The sequence below is a fragment of the Nerophis lumbriciformis genome, linkage group LG31 (assembly GCF_033978685.3).
Source record: "Nerophis lumbriciformis linkage group LG31, RoL_Nlum_v2.1, whole genome shotgun sequence".
In the NCBI taxonomy this organism is placed as follows: domain Eukaryota; kingdom Metazoa; phylum Chordata; class Actinopteri; order Syngnathiformes; family Syngnathidae; genus Nerophis; species Nerophis lumbriciformis.
In genome coordinates, this window is record NC_084578.2 from 7,160,481 (window position 1) to 7,169,999 (window position 9,519).

General features: G+C 45.0%; 1 protein-coding gene across 2 annotated transcripts in view; it reads right to left on the minus strand.

The window, feature by feature from the left end:
* Nucleotides 1–8,289, minus strand: part of thsd7ba (thrombospondin, type I, domain containing 7Ba) — a 518,989-nt gene extending 510,700 nt beyond the window's left edge. For both annotated transcript variants that reach the window (XM_061926051.1, XM_061926050.1), the window contains exon 1: nucleotides 8,097–8,289. The gene's annotated coding sequence lies outside the window, so the exon portion shown is untranslated. The remainder of the gene's footprint in view (nucleotides 1–8,096) is intronic.
* Between the last annotated feature and the right edge of the window lie 1,230 nt (nucleotides 8,290–9,519).

Consider the following 9,519-nt stretch of genomic DNA (forward strand, 5'->3'; position numbering starts at 1 on the left):
AGAGTGGATCGTGAGATCAACAGGCGGATCGGTGCGGCGTCTTCAGTAATGCGGACGCTGTATCGATCCGTTGTGGTGAAGAAGGAGCTGAGCCGGAAGGCAAAGCTCTCAATTTACCGGTCGATCTACGTTCCCATCCTCACCTATGGTCATGAGCTTTGGGTCATGACCGAAAGGACAAGATCACGGGTACAAGCGGCCGAAATGAGTTTCCTCCGCCGGGTGGCGGGGCTCTCCCTTAGAGATAGGGTGAGAAGCTCTGCCATCCGGGAGGAGCTCAAAGTAAAGCCGCTGCTCCTCCACATGGAGAGGAGCCAGATGAGGTGGTTCGGGCATCTGGTCAGGATGCCACCCAAATGCCTCCCTAGGGATGTGTTTCGGGCACGTCCGACCGGTAGGAGACCACGGGGAAGACCCAGGACATGTTGGGAAGACTATGTATCCCGGCTGGCCTGGGAACGCCTCGGGATCTCCCGGGAGGAGCTGGACGAAGGAAAATATGCTGTTACTAAGTATCCTTTGTTTGTTGATTGTGACTGTTTAATACTGTACCAAGCCAAGACAAGTTAGATTTAGAATTGATCCCTCCTATACATATATTTTCTCATTAGGCTCACGGATGAGCTTGAGTTTATTTCAGCTGAGCTCGGACGGAGTGAGGCGAGTCAACCTTCTGACGATCAGAACAAGGTTACGACTCTAGAAACGCATCCCAGATTGAACCCAGGTTACATGCATTCCCCCATCCATTGTTACTTGACTGCTCATTGAAAAGCTACAGTTTTCAAAGACCTATCAGAAAACCTGTTCCTGTACAAGAACCTGCTATGGGAAAAAAATGACTTGGAAGGCATATCTGATATATTTCAAAGAGACAGACCTTAGGGATAACCACCATGACATGTTTGATAGGAAGACTGTAAATGTTGCTTTTCTTTAAGCCTCACAGTTTGGAGTGTTTATGCAGTTCAAGCTCGGGCTGAAGCTGTCTGCGTGCCTGTCAAGTACCCAGGCGGAACACAGGCTATCATAAAAATCTCTAAAAAGAAAAGCTCTTAAACTGCTAAATATCTGGGTCAATGGAATCATGCCAAGCTCTCAGTGGCTCCAGAAAGCCTGGCAGCGTTGCTCAGATGCTGCAGTGCCTCCTACTAGATACTCCATGATCTGATGGAATGCAATCTGTTTCTCTGTCTCCTGCAGTGCTTGTTTGTGGCTCACTTGCAGGATTTGGCAACCACATCTTGGTGCTTTCATAAGAGGAAGGATGAGTGATGCTTTGCAGAATGGGCCCCTTACAGGTGTTCTCAGTAATGGATGTTTGATTCCATGTATTTAGGTAACTGGGGAAAGGCTAATTTGGTAAGACGTGGCTATGAGTAATCACCAAGTGTTGCTCCCCTGCTAAACTATCGAAAGGGCGCATTTTCTTTAATGTGGCAATTCATCGTTTTGCTTGCCAGCTGTTTGGCGAAGATATCGTCTTTTGTCATGGATTTATCCACAATTGTATGGTCAGTTGGGCTATTTACATGTGGTAGGAATGATCATGACAGCCTTATTAAAACTGTTATTACTTATAGAAATATGCATGTATATTTTTGCACTTTAAGCTTTCATTTTAAGATACTTTACCGACTTCCACGATATAGAAATAAAAATGATGCATAACGATGCAGTCAGTAAAAGAGCCAAATCTAAATAGAATAAGTTATTGATAGATGTTAATACGACACCATCCTGTTTTTGTTAGCTTATACATTTGATCAGCCATGCAAAAATATCATCAATCGTGTGTTGAAAAACCAGAAGAATAATTGCTTATAAGATTTTAACAGGGCGGTACCTCTGGATTGGCAGACCGGGGTGGTGGTTCCTCTCTTTAAGAAGGGGAACCGGAGGGTGTGCTCTAAATATCGTGGGATCACACTCCTCAGCCTTCCCGGTAAGGTCTATTCAGGTGTACTGGAGAGGAGGCTACGCCGGATAGTCGAACCTCGGATTCAGGAGGAACAGTGTGGTTTTCGTCCTGGTCGTGGAACTGTGGACCAGCTCTATACTCTCGGCAGGGTCCTTGAGGGTGCATGGGAGTTTGCCCAACCAGTCTACATGTGTTTTGTGGACTTGGAGAAGGCATTCGACCGTGTCCCTCGGGAAGTCCTGTGGGGAGTGCTCAGAGAATATGGGGTATCGGACTGTCTGATTGTGGCAGTCCGCTCCCTGTATGCTCAGTGCCAGAGCTTGGTCCGCATTGCCGGCAGTAAGTCGGACACGTTTCCAGTGAGGGTTGGACTCCGCCAAGGCTGCCCTTTGTCACCGATTCTGTTCATACCTTTTATGGACAGAATTTCTAGGCGCAGTCAAGGCGTTGAGGGGATCTGGTTTGGTGGCTGCAGGATTAGGTCTCTGCTTTTTGCAGATGATGTGGTCCTGATGGCTTCATCTGGCCAGGATCTTCAGCTCTCACTGGATCGGTTCGCAGCCGAGTGTGGAGCGACTGGGATGAGAATCAGCACCTCCAAGTCCGAGTCCATGGTTCTCGCCCGGAAAAGGGTGGAGTGCCATCTCCGGGTTGGGGAGGAGATCTTGCCCCAAGTGGAGGAGTTCAAGTACCTCGGAGTCTTGTTCACGAGTGGGGGAAGAGTGGATCGTGAGATCGACAGGCGGATCGGTGCGGCGTCTTCAGTAATGCGGACGCTGTATCGATCCGTTGTGGTGAAGAAGGAGCTGAGCCGGAAGGCAAAGCTCTCAATTTACCGGTCGATCTACGTTCCCATCCTCACCTATGGTCATGAGCTTTGGGTTATGACTGAAAGGACAAGATCACGGGTACAAGCGGCCGAAATGAGTTTCCTCCGCCGGGTGGCGGGGCTCTCCCTTAGAGATAGGGTGAGAAGCTCTGCCATCCGGGGGAGCTCAAAGTAAAGCTGCTGCTCCTCCACATCGAGAGGAGCCAGATGAGGTGGTTCGGGCATCTGGTCAGGATGCCACCCGAACGCCTCCCTAGGGAGGTGTTTAGGGCACGTCCGACCGGTAGGAGGCCACGGGGAAGACCCAGGACACGTTGGGAAGACTATGTCTCCCGGCTAGCCTGGGAACGCCTCGGGGTCCCACAGTAAGAGCTGGACGAAGTGGCTGGGGAGAGGGAAGTCTGGGCTTCCCTGCTTAGGCTGCTGCCCCCGCGACCCGACCTCGGATAAGCGGAAGAAGATGGATGGATGGATGGATGGATTTTAACTGAAGTGGAGATATATGTTAAAGCACAGAGTAGTGAAGTGAATTATATGTATGTAGTGCTTTTCTCTAGTGACTCAAAGCGCTTTACATAGTGAAACCCAATATCTAAGTTACATTTAAACCAGTGTGGGTGGCACTGGGAGCAGGTGGGTAAAGTGTCTTGCCCAAGGACACAACGGCAGTGAGTAGGATGGCGGAAGCGGGAATCGAACCTGGAACCCTCAAGTTGCTGGCACGGCCACTCTACCAACCGAGCTATGCCGCCCTCAAGTATTAATTATCAATAATACAACATGGGCAGCACGGTGGTAGAGGGGTTAGTGCGTCTGCGTCACAATACGAAGGTCCTGGGTTCGATCCTGCGCTCGGGATCGTTCTGTGTGGAGTTTGCATGTCCTCCCCGTGACTGCATGGTTCCCCTCCGGGTAGTCCGGCTTCCGCCCACCTCCAAAGACATGCACCTGGGGATAGGTTGATTGGCCTCTGTGTTGGCCCTGTGATGAGGTGGCGACTTGTCCAGGGTGTACCCCGCCTTCTGCCCGATTGTAGCTGAGATAGGCTCCAGCGCCCCCCGTGACCCCGAAGGAAATAAGCGGTAGAAAATAGATGGATGGATGGAAAAGCAGCTTCCATGAAATGCTCAGTCATTCACAAACGAGGACGGGGCGAGGGTCACCACTTTGTGAACAAATGCCTGAGCAAATTGTTTAAGAACAACATTTCTCAATAAGCTATTGCGAGGATTTTAGGGATTTCACCATCTACGGTCCGTAATATCATCAAAAGGTTCAGAGAATCTGGAGAAATCACTGCACGTAACATTGAATGCCTGTGACCTTGGATACCTCAGGCGGCACTGCATCAAAAACCGACATCATTGTGTAAAGGATATCACCACATGGGCTCAAGAGTACTTCAGAAAACCACTGTCAGTAACTGCAGTTGGTCGCTACATCTGTAAGTGCAAGTTAAAACTCTATTAGGCAAAGCGAAAGCCATTTATCAACAACACCCACAAACGCCACCGGCTTCGCTGGGCCCAAGCTCATCTAGAATGGACTGATGCAAAGTGGATAAGTGTTCTGTGGTCTGACGAGTCCACATTATCATGGACGCCCCTGCTTATTTTAGCAAAACAATGCCAAGCCACGTGTTACAACAGCGTGGCTTCGTAGTAAAAGAGTGTGGGTACTAGACTGGCCTGCCTGTAGTCCAGACCTGTCTCCCATTGAAAATGTGTGGCGCTTTATGAAGCCTAAAATACCACAATTGGGACCCCGCCCGGACTGTTAAACAAGTCATCAAGCAAGAATGGGAAATAATTCCACCTGACAATTTTCAAAAATTGGTCTCCTCAGTTTCCAAACGTTTACTGAGTGTTGTTAAAAGGAAAGGCCATGTAACACAGTGGTAAAAATTCCCCTGTGCAATGGGTTGCTGCCATTAAATTCTAAGTTAATGATTTTTTTTTTTTTTAATTAAGTTTCTCAGTTCGAACATTAAATATCTTGTCTTTGCAGTCTTGGGATGTCCCGATCCGATATTTGGATCGGATCGGCCGCCGATATTTGCCAAAAAATGCGTATTGGCAAGTCATGAGAAAATGCCGATCCAGATCCAGTTAAAAAAAAAAAACTCCGGTCCGTGTTTTCCAACGCACCGATTTAAATAATACATTCCACTTTTCTGCTGCTCCCTAATTTCAGTTCCGCATTTTCCAGCACACCTTCAACACATCCACAGGTCTGTGGATTCTCACGCAGTTGCTTTTAGCTGCTGGCATTACACGACAGGCTCTTCTCACTCTTTTCTGTGTCTCCCTCTCACAGACAGCGAGCGCACCTTCTTACACACGTCACATACTGTCACGTCATACGTCACATACTGTCACGTCATACGTCACATACGTATACGTCCTCCCCGAGCAGAGAGGTAACAGCATGGCTAACGTTAGATGTGATGCTAGCGCAGCCGTGCGAGCAACGCTCCCTCTAAGGTGCTCGCCTGTGCAATTGCGCACTGTTTAAGCGTCCTCTGCGCATAGCAAATCTATGCCACGCACAAAATCCAATAAAAAAATAAGCGCATAACAATTTTCGACACACAGACACAACAGAGAAAACAGTTTTCGTCATCATTGTTCAAATATTGTAACATCTGTCGAGACGCTTATCTCCATTCGGTGCCACACGTCCACACCATCAAAATGCAGAGGGAAAAATTTCCACATCAACACCGTATGAAAAAATTAGTGATTTTTTTAGTTGTGATTTCCTTCTCTGCATGAAAGTTTAAAAGTAGCATATATTAATGCATAATGAAGAAGAATGTTTTAATGTAGACATGCAAGCCTTGAAAGAAAATTTTGAAAATCAAGACTACATTTCCTGCAAATGGGTGCATTTCTACCCTATATTTTAACTTTAGATTTATTCTCATATCAAACTCTTTTGGCTGTCTTTTTGACACTTACATCCGGCACCCCCCTCCACACCCTGGATTATAAATAATGTAAATAATTCAATGTGATTATCTTGTGTGATGACTGTATTATGATGATAGTATATATCTGATAGTATATATCTGTATCATGAATCAATTTAAGTGGACCCCGACTTAAACAAGTTGAAAAACTTATTGGGGTGTTACCATTTAGTGGTCAATTGTACGGAATATGTACTTCACTGTGCAACCTACTAATAAAAGTCTCAATCAATCAATCAAAACACATAGAATCATCATACTGCTGTGATTATATGCATCAAGTGTTCATTCAAGGCTAAGGCAAAAATATCGAGATATATATCGTGTATCGCAATATGGCCTTAAAATATCGCAATATTAAAAAAAGGCCATATCGCCCAGCCCTAGTTCAATGATGCCATTTCTGTTTGTCATGTATAATTTTGTCTATTTTGTGTTTATCCTTGAATAAACAGGTCAGTTTCTTGTTACCAACCATTGTGTATTATTCAAACTCCCCTAATTCAGCTGGCTAGTTGTTATCAAGAGTACTAAAACCCTTTTCAACATGATTCTGACAACTAAGTAGGCTAAATAACTTTAAACTTTAATACATGCTCGGATAGGCCAGTATCGGTCAGTATCGGTATCGGATCGGAAGTGCAAAAACAATATCGGTATCAGATCGGAAGTGCAAAAAACCTGGATCGGGACATCCCTATTGCAGTCTATTCAATTGAATATAAGTTGAAATGGATTTGCAAATCATTGTATTCTGTTTTTATTTACGATTAACACACCGTGCCATTTTTACTGGTTTTGGGGTTTGTACATCAACAATATGATTTGCCTGACTGTCTGGAGAGGGCAGTTTAAGAAAAAAAATAATTAAATTGAATTAAATGGATCTTTAAAAATTAATTAAGAATCAATATTAATAAGAAATCCATTTTTTTTGACACCCCTGGTATTTAATATGTTAATATTTGTTTAAATCGGTGCCCACAGTTGTCACTAAAACTTCTGTACTGTCATGTTGATTTAATCTACTCAATTACGCTTGTGTGCATGCAGGTGGTTTAAAGTTAAAGTTAAAGTACCAATGATTGTCACACACACACTAGGTGTGGCGAAATTATTCTCTGCATTTGACCCATCACCCTTGATCACCCCCTGGGAGGTGAGGGGAGCAGTGGGCAGCAGCGGTGGCCGCGCCCGGGAATCATTTTGTGGTGATTTAACCCCCAATTGCAACCCTTGATGCTGAGTGCCAAGCAGGGAGGTAATGGGTCCCATTTTTATAGTCTTTGGTATGACTCGGCCGGGGTTTGAACTCACAACCTACCGATCTCAGGGCGGACACTCTAACCACTAGGCCACTGAGTTCTGATGTTCAGTAGATGCACAGCACAGTGATATCAGGCAGGGCCGGTCCGTGGCATAGGCCGTAAAATGCTAAGGGCGCCGTCCATCAGGGGGCGCCACGCCAGTGCCACAAATGTTGGAGAAAAAAAAAAAAAAAAAAAGTTGGTACTATTATTTCTAATTACAAAAAATAATCCCACGTTAATTAAAATGCAAAGTAAAGCCTATTTAATAGAAATATTATTTGTTACAACATTACGCCTCCCCCCGCACGGTGCGCCCCCTCCCTTCCCGTATCATGACTCTTTTTGGACGTCACCACATCAAAAAAATCAACACAAGATGTCAAAACGGCCAAAACTGTCAGGTGCCCAGGGAAGAAAAAAGAGAAAAGAAGAGGAAGAGAAACGAGAAAAGACATAGGTAGCAGGTATGCCTACATGAAATTATTTGTCTGTTACAGAATGTGATAGTAACCTGGCTTTTTAGCATTAAGCTAATGTTACATGATTCGGCAATTGCTAATCAATAAATAGCTAGTTCTGTTTTAACGTCGGGTTAATATTGTGGAGGGGGCTAAATTGTTATGGAAAATAATAATGTAACGTTCGGCAATTACAGTACTCCCACCTTACATTCCTCAGGGACATTTGTATTAGATCTTTTAAGCAGGTGTTTTTCGTTTGCATTGTTATTGCCTTCTGGTTAGCTAATGTTTGCCCTGCAGGTAATAGTCACTTTTCCACCCCTTTATATATTAGGTATAGTTGTAAGTAAAAAAAAAAAAAGGTCAATGACAAAGCTATTCAGTTTCTTGTGAGTATATACACTTCACTGCCGATGTGGGGGGGCGCCACCTAAAATCTTGCCTAGGGCGCCAGATTGGTTAGGGCCGGGCCTGATATCAGGTATGGGTCGTTTGAAAGTAAGTGTGCAAAAACCCATCAGCATCAAAGACTATTACTATAAGTAGACCACAATGGCATCGGGACTGGTGATCACGCAATGTAAAATCAAACCTAAAAACACACCTGATCAAGATGATTGCCAGTCATTCCTTTGGTCGGTTCAGCAGGCAGACGGTCTCACCAGCCCCCGTGCAGCAAGGCCTCCGAAGGTGTTATGTCTGACAGGCACGGTAAATCAGCTGCATCAGGCTCTCAGCCTCAAGCACCACGCGGTGGCTTAATCCAGTGTGAATCAATGTGACGAGGGCTGGGACAGTGTCACACCTCCAGCAGCACTGAGCACCATTAAGTCCCTGGCGCTGGTTCTGTTAAGCACACACCCACCGATGTTCCCGCAGAGCTTGGCGCCGGAGTCAGCGCGGAGACACGGTCTGAAGGATGAGAAGACACAAACCACACACGTGAAATAATCCGATGTAACAAGCTCGGAGGAAACAACAGCATTTCTTTGGCGTCGGGTGTTGTGGAGATCTATCGAGCAGATGTGTGAAAAGACAAAAAGGGATCAATGATTTTTTGGCAGAAAATCCAAAAAGGTAAAGACATGAAGTTATTTCAGTCGTTTTATTGACGCACAGAAGACCATAAGCACATAATGATTCAAAGAAATGTATTTGCTGTGACAGGACCCTTTTCATCTTCTCCGTTTTACTTTTTACTGTTCACCTTGAAAGAAAGCTCTCACTCCAGTTGTGTTGTACAAAATACTATTTCATGATGCACGTATTTAAAGCAGAAGGAAACTATTTCCTCACTTTTAGGTAGCGCTGGGCGATATATCCAGTTTGTAAGATATCCATCCATCCATTTAGTACCGCTTATCCCTTTTAAGATATATCGATATATTTTTAAACAAGATATGAATTAAGAAAATATCGTAATGTGGAGATATTTTATTTCACGTTAAAATGACCAAACGCCGCTTATTTGTTGTGTTCCTTGTGCTCCCCCGCTTCCCACTCCCTCTCATTGACTACTGAACCCCTCCCCTTCCTCCTTCCAAGACGTGCTTGCACGATTGGTTGAGATTAGGGCAAAACATTAGGGACAGGCCAATCAGAGGCAAGATAGGGCGGGTCATGGAACCAGGAAGGGAAATCCCAACAGACATCACAAATGACGACAAGAGAGTCGTAGAAGAGAAGAAGGAATATTCAAGTGGGCGATTTATATATTAAAAAAACTATTGGAAGATGGAAGAGGGATTCTCTTTCTTACATTTTTGTTTTAGCGATGTAGACGACGTCCAGGAAACCCACAACGCATCTACTTGGCCACATTTGGACAAATGTATGCGTCTAGATCAGGGGTCGGCAACCTTTACCACTCAAAGAGCCATTTTGACCCGTTTCCACAAATTAAAGAAAACAATGGGAGCCACAAAACTCTTTTGAAATTTAAAATGAAATAACACTACATACAAAGTTTTTTTTTGCTTTGTGCTATGTATAAACCAGGGGTCTCAGACACGCGGCCCGCACTTTAA